The following is a 16,963-nucleotide window of genomic DNA, read 5'->3' as shown; positions in this document are numbered from 1 at the left end:
AAATTCAGGGGGCACTTTGACTGTCTAAAGTGCGTAGAGGCGAAAGCGTTTTCCGCACCACTTTCAGTGCTTCTGTGGCACTGGTGGCGTCACATGTGATTGAGTACTAATTACTAAGTGATGACAAATCACTAATTAATGGTTAATTACCTATTAATGCCTGAATACTAATTAACTGCTGATTAAGCTTAAGCTTCGCCTTTAGGAGTGGAACGCGACAGCGTGTTGTAGCGCTGCCAGGGAGTCAACGGAACGCCACCACCCGTTCGGCGCGATGCCTTGCCGTTTCAACGCAACGGTTTTTGAGGAAAGGAAAGGAATCATCCCGGGACTGGAATGATCTACCACAGGACGCCGTGCATCACATCAACGCCATCCATTTTAAGAACGCCATCAAGACCATTATTGTATAACTGTCATGCCCATCCCTCATGTAATGCCCCATACCAGGGGCCTTTGAGGTATCAAATAAAAAAAAAAAAGAAATGGCGCAGTAAATCTCTGTCATCTCGGTGGACACCTGAACCGCACCGTAGAGGAACGGAGGAAGTGGGAGTGAAAGAAGAAAGACGAAGATGGCCCGTAATGAAGAAAATGAAGATTGTATTTGAGGAAAGAAAATTACGCAGTAACTGTCTCACATATCTCGGTGGACACCCGTCAAAATTCAGGGGGGGGGGTGCACTTTTTTGACCTAAAGTGTGGTCACTGATGTGTGGTTAAGATGTTAAGCTTCACCTCTAAGAGTGGAACGCGAGAGCGTCTTGCAACGCTGCCAGGGAGTCCATAGAACGCCATCGCCCATTCGGTTCTACGCCTCGCTCGTCGGTAAATTGGTTTTTGAGGAAAGGAAATGTACTTCTCTCTCATATCTCGGTGGACACCTAAACCTCGCCGGAAGGGAAGGGAGGAGGATGGCAGTGAGCGAAGACACCGTACTCACTAGACGTGCCTTTGTTCATTCCAAACCATCGAGCTGGCATGGCATGGCATGGCATGGCTGGCATGGAAAGAAGAAGACGTTGTTCGAAGCGGACGCGTTCCTCGATGTTCTCCGCACAAAAGGTTCAATCGGCCTCTGGCCGAGGTACTGCTCAGGCTTTTGCTGGCAGTAATGACTACCGTATCGTTCTGCCCCGACTCTCAACCGGTAAGCTTGTGACCGACTCCGTTTTCCTGCATGCAGATCTTGCCGGACGCCCGTACAGGGCACAGGATTTCAGAGACTCGCTGCGGAACGTCATAGACCTCAAAGAAATTAGCTCCATCGGACAATTCCAGATGTCTCACGTCTGGATGGTGACTTGCAAATCTGCGCAATCAAAAGAAAAGCTCGTGTCGTGCGGCGATCTCTTGGTGAAGAGCCGCCGCTGCGTTGTTGTTGACCCGGAACCGAAGGAGGTGAAGCTGTAGCTTTTGTGGCTTCCCGAGCGCTTGGAAGATTGCTTCATCCGTGAGGCACTTCAGGCGTACGGGAAGGTGACATCTATCTCAGCGGAAAATTGGAAAGTCTCAGACATGGAGCAGATGAGAACTCTAAGCCGTGATGTCGTCCTGTCTCTTGCTGATGGAGTCGGGGTTAGTGATGTTCCGCATCAGCTGACTGTGTGCGGCGTTCAGAGCCTTGTTCTAATTCCGGGCAGACCACCTCTGTGTTTACGTTGCAACCGTGTTGGCCACATTCGTCGGCACTGTCGTACGCCGCGGTGTGACGACTGCCGGCGTTTCGGCCACACAGCGGAGGAGTGCGTCGTGACGTATGCTGACAAGCTGCGGCATCGTGTGCGGCCCCCTGACGACGCTCTACAGGAGCACATCATGGACGCTACAGAAGTACTTGACGCGACTGGGGATTTGCCAGCCGCCGTTGTAGCTGAGCCTTTGAGTGTCAGTGCACCGGTTGTTCCCCAAAGTGCTGCCGCGGAGTGTAAAGAGCCGGCGGATGACCATGCAGCGCCGCCTCGGTGTGAGGCGCCGGATTCTGCTGCTGGTGGAGAACCAGTGGCCGTCCTTGAGGCCACTACGGATACCACAGCGGACACTTCGCTTCCTCCTGTCAATGCTGGCCAGCAGCTTCCGGATCAGGGCCTTCTTCCAGCGGACGCTGAACCTGGTTCCGCAGACGAGCCGCTTCAGAAGCGCCGTGCGTCCTGCGCTTCCGAAACGAGTGGCGATGAGGACCCGGTGCGCAGCACTCATCGCCGTCGGCGTCGCGCGTCGAGGCACAAGGAGCAGTGCCGACGTTCGCGGTCCAGGAGGCCTGGCGGTGGTTCTCAGGCGGCATCGCCGTCTACCGACAAGAACAGGGAACTGTAGGCATAATTAGTTACAGTCATCATGGCTGATTCCGCAGAGTTAGTATTCGCAACACTGAATGTACGTGGCCTTAGGTCTCGCCAGAGGCAGGTGCAACTCCGCCGACTTTTCTGCAGCAGGCACCTTGATGTTATCGCCGTCCAGGAGACGAAAATTGAAAGTGAGGAGGATACTGAGGTGGCCCTGCAGCCCTTTTTATCAGAATATAATGTTCTCGTAACGCATGCTGTGGGCTTGTCGGCGGGTTGCTGGTTGTTTCTGCGCAAGACACTCCCCTGTTCGGGCTTGACCTATAATGTCGATAATGAGGGCCGGTTGATATGCTGCGATTTTCTTCTCTATGGAAAGCCATGGCGACTAATGAATGTCTATGCATTTAATACTGTGCCACAGCGCATTACTCTTTTTGAATGCATTGCCAGCTTACTGGACTGTGACCGGCATGTTGTGCTAATGGGTGACTTTAATTGTGTGTGCGACCCAGCTGATCGTGCCGGTCCTGATACACCCAGGAACAGGAGCGGTGAATTTTTGTCTGTTGTTACGGAAGATGCAGGGCTCATTGATACCGGAAGTTCATGTCCTGGTTTCCGCTTATTCACACGCATTCAGGGCCATTCTCACGCTCGCCTAGATCGAATTTATGCATCTTTTTCACTTGTCTCCAGAGGATTGGTCTGTGAGACTGTACCAGTTTCGTTCTCTGATCACTGCATGGTGGTTGCTCGCCTCGGAGGCAGTGTTTGTTCAAAATTTAGGCCGAAATGGGCGCTTTGGAAGCTGAACTCTTCAGTAATTAATGATGAAGAGTTTCGTGTCCGCTCGCAACTGGAATCCTGTCTCTCGAGCAAGATGTCGTTGTTCGCCGCTTGGGAAATGTTTAATCAAGACGTGCGTGCTACAGCTATAGAAATTGGTTCCGTGCGGTCCTTTCACAGGAAACATCAGGAGCAGACACTCAGGAAAAATTTGTACAATCTGTATGAAATGGAATGCGAAGCACCTGGTTTATATACGGATGAATTAGCTAGTATCAAAAGTGAGTTACAACGATTTGATGCAGAACGTTACCGGGGTGCCCGTGTTCGATCTCGTACCAAGCGTGATCTGCAATGTGAGCACCCGACACGACAGGCTTTGCTTGATGAGCGCCGTCATGCGACTGCGAAGTTTATTTCGGGGATGATGTCCAATGGCAGACTAGTGTCCAGTACAAATGAGGTGATGACCGTATTTGTAGATTATTACACAGACTTGTTTAGTGCTTCACCTGATGTGCATAATTCGGAAATTTTGGCGTATTTCAGCACCTTAGCGAGCCCTTTATCAGAAGATGATTGTTCTGTTATTAGCGGCTCTTTCACGCAGGAAGAGGTGGAACATGCAATTGATCAGTTACCTGTCTCAAAAACGCCTGGTCCTGACGGCATTTCAAGCGAATTTTACAAGGCTTTTAAATCTATTCTCACTCCTGTCCTGCTGCGGGTCTTCACAGTGGGGCTGGATATAGGAGCCCTTCCTCAGTCTTTTACAAAAAGCCACACAGTCCTAATTCCGAAAACTACTGATGAAGGAAAACTGCGCTCCGTAGAAGGTTATCGGCCCATTACATTGGCAAATGTGGATTACAAAATTTTTGCTAAAGTCTTGTCAAATCGCCTGCAATTTGCAATGTCGGTACTCATTGGATCTCACCAGACTTGCGGTTTGAGAGGCCGCTCCATTCAAAGTAATGTGCACATTGCGCGGACAATACTTGAATATTCCTCCAGCTGTCATGAGAAGCTTGCCCTCCTTCAGATTGACCTTGCGAAAGCATTTGACCGCGTTCGCCATTCATTTCTGTTTTCACTTCTAGAGCGAGCAAACGTGGGTTCTACTGTACTTAAAGGGGTGCAGCTTTGCTACAGCAACTGTTCAACACGATTGATCATTAATGGCCAGCTCTCGAACCCTGTGCCAATCCGCTCTTCTGTGAAGCAAGGCTGTCCGATGTCTCCTCTGCTTTTTGCTCTTTACCTGGAACCGCTTTGTTTGAGTGTTTTGCGTAACAGTAATATCCATGGGTTCCCTATTTTGGGTAATGAAGTCAAATTGCTGGCATATGCTGACGACCTTGCATTTTTCTGCGTTGACAAGCCCAGCATTGATAATGTGTTGTCCACAATAGATCAATTCGGCATCGTTTCTGGTGCTCAAATGAATCGCTCCAAAAGTTCTGGCCTATGGTTTGGTTCATGGGGCACAACTCCACCTCTGTACGCTGGCATAGAATGGTCTTGTGTGCCTCCTAAATATCTTGGCGTTCCACTTCATGCCTACAAATCCAGTGCCCATTACTGGAGAGAGCGAGTTCCGGCTGTTGAGCGTTATGCTCAGACATTTGTACCGCATCGCCTCTCAATTTTTGGTCGAGCCCAGGCTTGCAACACCTTTCTGGCAACAAGAATTTATTACGTACTCCAGGTCCTTCACTGCGCCAGACATTACATACAGCGTTTCCATCGTATATTTGCGACGTTTATTTGGTCCTCCAAATTTGAGCCCATGCGGCGTGATAACCTTTTCAGGCCTGTTTGCGCAGGAGGCCTGGGCCTAGAGCACCTGTATGTGAGACAGTTGGTTGCCCGTTTCTTCTTTTTTCGTGCTTGTTCCCTTCCGATTATTAGAGCATTCTTGCAGGTTAACTTCATGACTTTACTTCCGAACTTAGTAGTTTCTTCCAATATTACTGAACGACCCCGTTTACTAGGCTTTATGCAGGAAGTTTATGCCTCCGTGCGTTTTTTGACAGTTCGGTTTTCAAATGAGTACTTATATTCTGTTTCGCGCAAAAATCTGTACAGGGATTTGATATCCATGCTCTTCCCGCCCCCACTGTATCGTTCCGTCTACGTTGGGCTCATGGGTCATGATGTTTTAAAGCGAGTGCGTAAAATGCCAATTTCTCCTTGCACCAAAACATTTTTCTATAAATTACACACTGAAACTCTACCTGTCAAGACGTGGCTCGATAGGAAAAACATTTTTGTGTCTTCTGTAAACTGTCGCTTGTGCAATGTGCCTGAAACAATTGAACATTGTTTTATAGACTGCAAAGACGCGATTTTGTTTTGGGATGTGTTGCAAAGGACGCTACAGAAAGATTTTCTCCTAAATTCCTACAGTGTGCGCTACCTTGTTGTTTCCCAACCTGACTCGAATCCTTATGATATGATTCTTCTGATTGGACTTCATAGTCTTTGGAAAACACGCATGCAAGATCGCAACGTTGAACCTGTTGTTTCGCCCAGAATTCACTTTAGCCGAATGTTGCTGCAGGTAACGGACATTTACAAAAAATCGGACTTTGTACCGGATTGGTTTCCTCTCCTGATGCGCTGTATATCTTTACCGGCCTTTTAGTTATAATATGTTACTATTATGTTTCTGCCACCTAGCGCCTACCTAGGTGCTCTGTAAATAGTTGTTTTTTTGTGTGTATATGCACACACACATATGTATATATATGCTTTGTATACAAAGCCATGTAAATAAATACCATGAAAAAAAAAGAGCTGGCATGGCGGAGTGGATAGCATGCTCGTCTCGCACTCCGAAGACCGGGGTTCGATTCCCGAGCTCGACCAATTTCTTACTAGGTTTTATTTATTTATATGGCCTGACTAGCGAAGTTAATTAGGCTAATTTGGTAATTAAGCAATTAACTAAGCTCAGTCCCACTTACTTGGAGCATCACTATATGGTCCCTTCAATTGGTTGCATGGTTACTAGCCAAAGTACAATTGGCCCCGTTTGAAATTGGCGCACTGTGACGTCACGACCGTTTCGACCAACTGAAAAGCGTGACATTCTCTGTCGACAACTGCTGCTTACAACGATGAGACATTAAAGGCTTTCGCCTTAAAATTAGTGTGTTTTTCGGCTACAATGCCAGCCACCCACCATGGAGCCCAACAACAGGACGGACAGGAACTTGCAAGCCCCGCCCAAGACAGCTGTGCACCCAAACTACCCATTGGACCACAAAAGTCCGTCGGACATCCGTTTCAGATCCGAACGTCCGCTACTGTCCGCGACCCAATTTGAATGTCCATCGGTCGTACACCGAACGTCCATAATCAGAAATTAGCTAAGTCCACTGGTAGTAAACCATCGGAGGTCCTGGGGATTTTCGCTTTTGGACGTCCATCACTCGCGAACCGGCGAAAGTCCTGCAGATTCAATCTTTTCGACGTGTGAGTCGGTCCGGCGCGGTATGATCTCCTGGTCATCCGCTTTACCTTTGACATTTTTCAAGTGCATATGCACGAGTTTTCGTTGTCAAACGAACAGTTGCAAATAGCTCTAATAGCTCAAATAGCTCAAATAGCTCTGCAACCATACAGTTTCTACTCATTCAAATAATTCAAAACGCGCTGTTACAAACGGGCCGGCGGCTGCATGGCGGACGCCTGCCAACGGATCGGCGGAGGAGCCCGCAAGAACGAAACCAGACGTGGCTGGAGCAGAAGGAACGAGGTTTATTTCGTGGCTTTGGTTTCTGTAGCCAGTCAAGGAAAAAGAGAAGGAAAGAAAAGCTGTGCTTGGCCGTGACGCTGTGTGATAAGATGAGCAGGGCGGAAGAGGGCACACGTGGCGCTGAAGAAGCAGTTAACTGTTCGCAGCACGCGCATTACTTTGGCGCTCTAGCCAGCAAAAGCCACTGCCAAAGCCGGTCCAGTGGCGGCGCGCGTCGCTGGCGTCGCTCTTTCGCGCGGCGGGAATAGTGCGGAGTGGAAGCGGTAAGTCCGATTAGTTTATTCTTTAGCGCAGTCTTCTCGCGTAATTTTGGGCCTTCCTTTGCTGTGCAGATTTTGGATGCGTAGCTGCAGTCAGACTAGCTAGGAGCCAGTGGGAAAAGGCAAGAAACGCGAGTTGGTGTCGTTTTTTCTTTCCTTTAGCCGACTGACGTTCGTTTGGTATATCTCCTTTTTTACAACCTTCAGCCGATTTACGTCCGTTGTACATGTCGAAACCGGACGTACTGTTATGGCGCGTGCTGTTATAGTTTGTGTTTCAACAAGCCGCATTTGTGCATACAGTCGGTACAGTTATGGCTACGCAACTGCGAAGTTATACACGCATATGTGAAAACGCCTCTCGGGAACCAAAAAGTCATTGGCACTGCTCGGTCACACAAGTAAACACGCGTTGAAAGATGAACGCGCTCGCGAGCTGGTGAAGGGGCCTGCTGTGATGACTGCTGAACATTCCGTCGAAGCCTCTGGTGTCAGTGTTGGTGCTTGTGATAGTAACTCGGCTAGCTCGGCTGCCTTGAGTGCAAGTTCCCATCGCGCACATTTCTATGAGCCCACGCAGGACATAGAAACTGGACTTTGTGCCGAGAGCAGTGACTGTAGAGCCGCAACTGTGCAGACACCCCAGTGCGAGGCAGATAACATACAAAATGATCGCCGAGATTCTCTGCGGGAGTGGGCAGTTGAGCACGGAATCAAAAGAATAACTGGTGTTGCGTAAACCTCTGTTCAACTTCGGGCCAAATAGAAAGTTACGCAGGTAGACCTGAGTGATAAGATCCATGGAGGCGCTCGGAAAAACATTTCATTGTATTCATGTGATTCATTTGAGTTGTCATTGATACTTTGCCCTGCATAATCCTGAATAGAGTTTTCATTCCTCTTTGTAAGGTTTGTGGGTGTCTAGGGGAAGGACATAAGTATCCTTATGTCACAAGTAAGTGCACTTCTATTTTAGCTATCTTGTGCTGTTATAAGTGGGTTTAGTGGTCTGAGTTACTTTGATAACAAATTCTTATAGCATTACTGTTTCAAGATCCGCATTGTATATTCTAAACTTTATTATAATATGTGTATTCTTTCTTAAAAAACTTTTTTTTTGCTAATATCGTAATTTGTCACTAGCAGTGCTTTAGTGTGCGGTGAAATACTATCACACAGTATAAAGACAAAATTTAACAACTTGTGCTTTTTATTTTTAGCTGCTTCAGAGGAGTTTCCACAAGAAAGTATGGCCAGCGTCGAGGAGCCAATAAAATCATGGCTGAGACACTCGCCTGAAAGGCTTTCCTGAAGTCAAAGACGAAAGAAACCATCTTCTACCGACCCATCTGAAGGTGTGTTTTGTGCAAACCATAATCACTAGCAGCCGTAATTTGGTTGACTGATCAAACCCAGCCCCACTTGCTATAGTAGCCTGCTTATACTTTAAGATGTCAACCTCTACTTTTGTGATCAAAAAAGAAGGAAGCTATCTTTGTGCACTGCTCCACTACAGTTCTACAGTGGCAGTTTCTGTTAAAAGCTTTGAACCTTATGATGTTGTTAAAAAAGTGTGTTTACAGTTCACGTCAGTCAAAGTGTGTGTATATATTGCCGCGAGTCTTTGTAGCGTTTGTTTGTTGTGTTTATTTGTTCATGCTTCAAGGCTGCCGGCACGCCGCTTTATCGCTTCGTTTGTGACGCAAAACGCGCCTAGAATTATCTCGATGGATCGCATCCGGACGGAGCCGACTCTAGTTTGTGCCAGAATGTTTTAGTAACTTCTAAAGCTTTATCTCGAAGATTCGCTGTCGGCTTTAAAAAGAGCACGGCCGACAGCGGCGGGATTTCTCTTCGACGACCGCCGAACACGCTCGATGCTACGCCGCCCCCGAGTGATTCAGTTCTTTGCGGGCGCAAGTCAGCCCGAATATAAAGAGTTTCGTTTCGAAGACATTCTCGCTGTGTTCCTGTTCGCCGGACTTCAGTCACCACTACGTGACATCTCGTTTCGAAGACATTCTCGCTGTGTTCCTGTTCGCCGGACTTCAGTCACCACTACGTGACATCTGGTGGAGGTGCTGACCTGCTATCCAGCTATGCCCCTCACAATGGAATCTCGTGCACAGCCAACGCCCGTGGTGCTTCGCCAGCCCCTTGAGCCTCCGTCTTTCCGTGGAGAACCACACGAGGATATAGAAGACTGGCTGGACACGTACGACCGTGTGGCAGTGCTGAACGCCTGGGACGACAGCACCAAGCTACAAAACGTTTATTTTGCACTGGATGGCACTGCGAGAACGTGGTTTGAAAACCACGAATCTTCCCTCACGACCTGGCCGACCTTCAAGAAGCAGTTAGTGGGTACGTTCACTAGCGTCGTACGAAAGAAAAGAGCGGAGCTACTGCTGCAGTCACGAATTCAGCTTCCAAACGAGACCGTGACTGTGTATGTGGAAGAAATGAAACGCCTTTTCAGGCGCTCCAACCCTGATATCAGTGAGGAAAAGAAGATGAACTTTCTGATGCGTGGCGTAAAGGAGGAACTGTTCACCGGTTTGATCCGAGATCCTCCAAATACCGTCGCCGAGTTTTTACTTGAAGCTTCCACCATTGAAAAGGCCCTTGACTCCAGGACCCGTCACCACAACCGACCACTCCAAGTGCTGACGGCAAGCTGCCCAGTAGATACCCTTCCAAGTGGGGATAAGCTGCAAGATTTGATACGCGAATTCGCGAAGAACTTCGTCGTATGCTGCCATCCCCAACGCAGCAGACGCAGCAGACTCAGGTAGCGTCGCTCACGGGTATCATACGTGAAGAAGTGCAGCATGCACTTGGCTCCCCGTCACAGACGACTCCAATGGAAGTTGAAGCTATGAACTACGCCGCCGCACTACGCAGTCCTGCGCCCCGACGGGAACGACCAAGCCCTCTTCAACACTCACCAGCTCTACAAGAACGACTACCCCTTGCTCCCGCCCGCCCACCTTACGAGCGAAGGAACGGAACTAGGAAATGCGACCAGTGGAGGACTTCCGACAACCGCCCACTCTGTTTCCATTGTGGCCATGCCAGGGCACATACTTCGCCACTGCCCGTACAGACGCATCGGCCTGCGATGTTTCGCCATCGACGCACCTCGACCGCTCCCCGGCCAGCGACCACGAGAAATCGACGACTACCTTCGCAGAGGGGAGTACGTGTCTTCAAGCCGTCTTTCCCGCTCCCCGTCGCCGTCCACCGCACGATTTGCATCACCAAACCGCAGCTACGCCGCGGCTGTCCGAGGAAGGTCCCCTAGCCCCCGTAGGGGAAACTAAACAAAGCAACCTGTGGAGGTCAGGTTGCTTGCCGAGGAAACGACGAAGATCCTCCAGCGACCACGCCGTATGAAGACGCCGCACCTACTACACCGACGACGCATACAACAACCTCGACCACGACGCAAACCGCCTTCAAAACTACGCCGCCATCAAGAAAAGCTCCGACCACACGCTCCACCCACGATTCAGATACCCGACGAAGCCGTAACCCGACGCCGAGGACGACGTGTAACTCCAGAGCCAGGACATCCGACTTAGAAGTGATTATCGACGGCCGGAAAGTCACCGCTCTAGTCGACACAGGAGCCGATTATTCGGTGATGAGCGGACCATTCGCTGCGCAACTGAGGAAAGTAACCACCGCTTGGGACGGCACACAAATTCGCACCGCAGGGGGACACCTCATTACGCCATCAGGACGATGCACAGCGCGAGTGACTCTCAAGGGACATACCTATCCCGCGACCTTCGTAGTGCTACAGCAATGTTCCCGCGAAGTGATCTTGGGCATGGATTTCCTTAATGAGCATCAAGCGATCATCGACCTGCGATCCAAGATGATCACACTTTCCACGGACGAGGCCATCCCGTCGACGAGAACCCCGGAACATCACGTTGCGCTTAGCGTCCTGGAGGAACAAGTGAGCGTCCCACCCCGCTCAAGCGTCATCGTCACCGTAGGCGCCACGGAAGCGAGTGACACTGAAGCCATTATCGAGGGGAACATGCAGTTGCTCCTCGACCGAGGAATCGGCATCGCAAGAGGCATCGCACATTTCCGCAAAGGCCAAGCCGAAGTACTGCTGACTAACTTCAGTGAAGAATACCGGCATGTTAACAGAGGAACGACGATTGCATTCCTCAACGAAATATCCGACATACGAGACTTCTTCGCCCTCTCCGACCCATCCGCCGATTCGCCTGACCAAGAGAACTCGCCCACTTTCGACATAAATCCAGCCCTGCCCCGGAACAGACAAGACCAGATCCGCAATCTCCTTCGAAGCTACAGCGAGTGCTTCTCGTCATCGCCGAAGGTCCGACAAACGCCGATTGCCAAGCATCGCATTATAACCTACCAGCAAGCCCGACCTCTCCGCCAGAGCCCCTACCGAGTGTCGCCGCGAGAACGACAAGCCATCCGGGACCAAGTGGAAGAAATGCTGCGCGACGACGTTATCCAGCCTTCAAAGAGTCCCTGGGCGGCACCTGTTGTTCTAGTGAGAAAGAAAGACAGTGCACTTCGATTCTGCGTTAATTACCGGCGCTTAAAAACATCACAAAGAAGGACGTCTACCCCCTTCCTCGCATCGACGACACACTGGACCGGCTCTGTAACGCCAGGTATTTCTCATCAATTGACCTCAAGAGCGGCTACTGGCAAATTGAGGTCAATGAAAGAGATCGCGAGAAGACCGCATTCATCACTCCAGATGGCCTCTTCGAGTTCAAGGTGATGCCGTTTGGTCTCTGTTCCGCACCAGCGACATTTCAACGAGTAATGGATACAGTGCTGGCAGGCCTGAAGTGGCAGATTTGTCTGGTATATTTAGATGACGTCGTTGTCTTCGCCTCGAACTTTGAGGAACACCTGAAAAGGCTTCGAACAGTACTAGACGCAATCAAATCGTCCGGGCTAACCTTGAAAGCAGAGAAGTGCCACTTTGCCTATGAAGAGCTGCTGTTTCTAGGCCACATTGTTAGCAAGGAGGGAGTACGCCCAGACCCGCAGAAAACAGCTGCTATCGAAATGTTTCTGCCACCGGCCGATAAGAAAGCTGTGCGCAGATTCCTCGGACTGTGCGCGTATTACCGTCGTTTCGTCAAAAACTTTCGCGCATCGCCCAGCCACTGATCCACCTAACAAAGGCAGATGTGTCATTTAAATGGGAAGCGCCGCCAATAGAAGCCTTCAAGGAACTTCAGCGCCGTTTACAGACCCCACCGATCCTTGCACACTTTGATGAAAACGCCGAGACTGAAATTCATAGCGACGCAAGTAGTGTGGGCCTAGGCGCTGTCCTCGTTCAGAAAATTGACGGAGTGGAGAAGGTCATCGCGTACGCTGGCCGTTCTCTGTCCAAAGCCGAAGCTAATTATTCGACAACTGAGAAGGAGTGCCTTACCATCATCTGGGCTACGTCGAAATTCCGCCCCTACCTGTACGGACGACCGTTCAAGGTGGTCAGCGATCACCACGCACTGTGCTGGCTCGCCAGTTTGAAGGACCCCTCCAGCCGCCTTGCTCGATGGAGCCTGCGGCTCCAGGAGTTTGATGTAACCGTCGTTTACAAGTCCGGACGCAAGCACTCCGACGCCGACTGCCTGTCACGAGCCCCTGTAGATGCACCGCCGCCGGACGACGATGAGGACGCCTTCATGGGACCCATCAGCTCCAGCTCTTTTGTACAACAGCAGCGTGCGGACCCCGACATGAAATGCCTCATCGAATACTTGGAAGGCAAGGTTTCTTCACCCCCCGCCTCGTTCAAGCTAGGATTGTCTTCGTTCTGTTTACAGAACGATGTCCTCGTGAAGAAGAACTTTGCAGCGAACAAGACAGCCTACCTCCTTGTTGTACCTGTAAGTCTGCGCGCAGAAGTTCTTCAGGCCTCACACGACGAGCCGACAGCTGGACATCTCGGGTTTTCACGCACCCTCCGCCGCATTCAAGAAAAGTATTACTGGCCCCGACTGTCTGCCGATGTCGCACATTATGTGAAAACCTGCCGAGATTGTCAGCGACGAAAAACCCCTCCAACCCGACCAGCAGGATTTCTGAACTCCATTGAGCCCCCCTCAAGGCCCTTTCATCCGATCGGCATGGACTTGCTTGGGCCGTTCCCGGCATCAACATCTGGAAATAAGTGGATCATTATAGCCCTACCGAACGGAACAGCAGCAGAAGTCGCCAAATTTTCGTGGAGAACATTCTTCTGCGACACGGCGCTCCCGATGTGCTCATCGCTGACAGAGGAACAGCATTCACGGCGGAACTGACGCAAGCCATCCTCCATTACAGCCAAACCAGCCACCGGAGAACTGCATACCACCCGCAGACCAACGGACTGGCCGAGCGCCTCAACAAAACCATCGCCGATATGCTCGCCATGTATGTCGATGCCGAACACAAGACATGGGACGTCATCTTGCCTTACGTAGTCTTCGCCTACAACACTGCAGTGCAGGAGACCACACAGATGACGCCTTTTAGGCTCGTCCATGACAGAGAGGCCACGACCACGCTGGACGCCATGCTGCCGAACGTTACCGAGGAAGATAACGTCGACGTCGCCGCCTACCTACAACGCGCAGAAGAAGTCCGAAGACTTGCCCGATTAAGGATCAAAGACCAGCAGCGGACCGACGCCACACGCTACAACCTACGAAGACGTGACGCGGAATACAAGCCAGGAGACCGAGTCTGGGTTTGGACGCCCATTCGCCGCCGAGGATTGAGCGAAAAGCTTTTGCGACGCTATTTCGGCCCGTACAAGGTTCTTCGTCGGCTCGGTGAATTGGACTATGAAGTCGTCCCTGACCAAATGACTGCATCCCAGCGATGCCGCGTACGACCCGAACTAGTCCATGTCGTACGCCTAAAGCCCTATCATGCACGCTAAAGGACGCCGTGTTTCCACATTCGGTGTTTATTTTTGCACAATCCGTTTTTCATTGTTGATAGTCGCATTTTTTTCTAAAGCATCGAGGCGATGCTTCTTTGAGAGGGGAGTAATGCCGCGAGTCTTTGTAGCGTTTGTTTGTTGTGTTTATTTGTTCATGCTTCAAGGCTGCCGGCACGCCGCTTTATCGCTTCGTTTGTGACGCAAGACGCGCCTAGAATTATCTCGATGGATCGCATCCGGACGGAGCCGACTCTAGTTTGTGCCAGAATGTTCTAGTAACTTCTAAAGCTTTATCTCGAAGATTCGCTGTCGGCTTTAAAAAGAGCACGGCCGACAGCGGCGGGATTTCTGTTCGACGACCGTCGAGCACGCTCGTTGCTACGCCGCCGCCGAGTGATTCAGTTCTTTGCGGGCGCAAGTCAGCCCGAATAAAGAGTTTCGTTTCGAAGACATTCTCGCTGTGTTCCTGTTCGCCGGACTTCAGTCACCACTATGTGACAATATGTAGCTTGAGCATTCTTCAAGAATACCTGGCTCTGTGAGTACGCATGGGCATGATTGGTGCCTTGGCAAATTCTTTATACTTAGTTCTTTTTATTCTCTTCCAGGAAAAAGTTGTGTTAGTCGTCAAAAACTATAGTCCCCCTCCCCTGCACACTTCAGTTCCTGGCAAAAAAGTGTATGAAGTGACTCATTCATTACAATGAATCGTGAAGAAAACCACTATGGTTACGGTCTGCTTCTGTGCATAGTGGCGGGCTGTGAAGTGGGAATCGGACAATCTTGGAAGCTTATTATTGTAATCACTAAGCTTATTATTGCAATCACTAAGGCTTTAAAGTAATGCCGTGGAGGTTTAAGCCCGTTTGAAGTGCCTAGATGCTGCGGGCTCATCTTGTCTCACTTATTGAAATTTTAATGAAAGTCAGAGGCGTCAGGATTAATGCACTTATAATTTATGATGGTTATTTTTTGCTTATGTAACAAAATATATTGAATCATGGATTAATTCCTTTTCTCAGAAAAATAGTGTCTGGTAGTTGCCAATGTGGGCAGAGCTGGGTTGTGAACTCAAAGTTGTATCCAACCATAGAGAGAATATTATTATTTTGAAGCACAAGATGCATGATCTTCATGGAATTTGCCATCTTGTATTGCCTGCTTCAGTTCCTATTAGATGCCGCTGAAGTTTGAGGAGCTGACACCAGAGCAGCAGCAGATTTTTCTAGTCAAGAGGAAGCCTCCGGAGGTCTTTGTCATCCAGGAAGAGCTGGAAGACATCTTTGACAGACATCGGTACCTCAAGTATATCAAGAATAAGAAATAGCCGTGTGCACTTTTTTTCCCATGTATGCTAGATTTAGATGACATCCTTCATGAAGCAACCTTCTGCAGTGCATTCTCTTTGTTACCGTCACAGACTACAGCATCGCGAAAGCCTGGATATCAGAAACTTTTGTTGTAGACTGTGAGTCACATTGGAGGTGTCCATGTTTTGTCTTTGTTCATTAGTTTGAGAAACTGATTGGGGAGTATTGTTGGGCAAGCTAGTACTTCACTCAGGTGTAAACTGTACTCGGGGACAAAGGACAAGCCAAAAATCTGCACGATGGTGTCCTCTTTGTTTTGTTCTGCCTTCGTGAGCGTAGCTTGAACCATGTTGGCCAGTGCTAGCAGTAGAATTATGTCCTGTGAAATAAATGCTGCTGGTGCTTGTGTTTACAGAGCACTTTCTTGCTTTGTTATGCAGAGAATGGGTGCTGTGTATCTCTGGCAGTTGTGCTGCTTGGCCCATTCTAATTAGTGACACTGCCATTAGTGTGTTTTATTTAGTTATCTATTTAACTCCTGAAATGAAGTTTTGCATTATAATGAACTGTGACAGGGTATCAAAAGCAATAGGATAGGCATAACACATGGCTCTTACATGCACAATTTCCAAAATAAGAAATGAGTGCCCCTCCATACATGTACTGAAGAAATATGGAGAAGGCAAATAGTAACTGATTGAAACACTGGGCACGAACCCAGCATAAAGCATTGCTTGCAACGGTGCACCCCATAGCGTTTTTCAAAAGCAGTACGGCTCCCAACAAACAGAATCGTAAAAAAAATTTACTTTATTAAATACATGATGTTGTTGAAAAAAACGAACCATGAAATGTGCACGCTACAGCAGGCCGTTCTTAGAAACAAAGCTACTAGTAACTAAGTACTTAAAGCGTATTGTAGTGAAACATCTACAGTAGAAACCAGGCATTTGGCCCAAAGCCTCTGAGGCCACCTTTATCTTGTGGGAGCAGCTTTCCTATCCCGATGCCGTCCCGTGAGCTTACTGCCAAGCCATATCCCATAGGCGCACTCTAGCAGCAGATGTTTAACTCCTGCTGTACATGGAAGCCAGTTTTTTATGTTCACATCGAGACAATTTTCCAGAGTGCTGTGGTTCTTTGTGTGTCAGTGACACCTACAGGACATTTCATTTCGATCAAAAGAGGCATATTGATGCAGCCTAGTGTTTCAGCAATACTTGCTATTGGCCCCTTGGTCAATAAACCTCTATTTCTGAGTGCGTAAACTTAATGCCTCGCACCCCACTGGCTGCAGTCGAGAGAAAGTTTGGTCCGTGGGTAGTGTTCGGACGTCCCGCATGCGACGGCCGTGTTCTGACGTCCTCTGAACGTCCCTTCCACAAGCGAGAATTTCCCATCGGACGTCCTGTGGCCGTTTAAAAAGGCACGTCAGTTTCCGGACGTTTGACGGACGTCCGAATATCCGATTTTGGCGTCCATGGGACTCTCACTGGACTGCCATTTTCTTTGCGCCGGACGTCCATCGGACAACCGATGTACATCCATCGGACATTTGCGGACCTCTACAGATGTCCAGCAGACGTTCAAACATCCATTGCCAT

At 49.4% G+C, this 16,963-nt stretch overlaps 1 pseudogene; it reads left to right on the top strand.

The window, feature by feature from the left end:
• Nucleotides 1–1,023: 1,023 nt before the first annotated feature.
• LOC149367941 (uncharacterized) lies at nt 1,024–2,804 on the top strand (annotated as a pseudogene).
• The last annotated feature ends 14,159 nt before the right edge of the window (nt 2,805–16,963 follow it).

This window comes from Amblyomma mixtum, chromosome 1 (assembly GCF_055824585.1).
Source record: "Amblyomma mixtum isolate Tamu chromosome 1, ASM5582458v1, whole genome shotgun sequence".
NCBI classification, from domain to species: Eukaryota; Metazoa; Arthropoda; class Arachnida; order Ixodida; family Ixodidae; genus Amblyomma; species Amblyomma mixtum.
The sequence above is the reverse complement of the archived record's forward strand: the minus strand, read 5'-3'. Positions and strand labels throughout refer to the sequence as shown.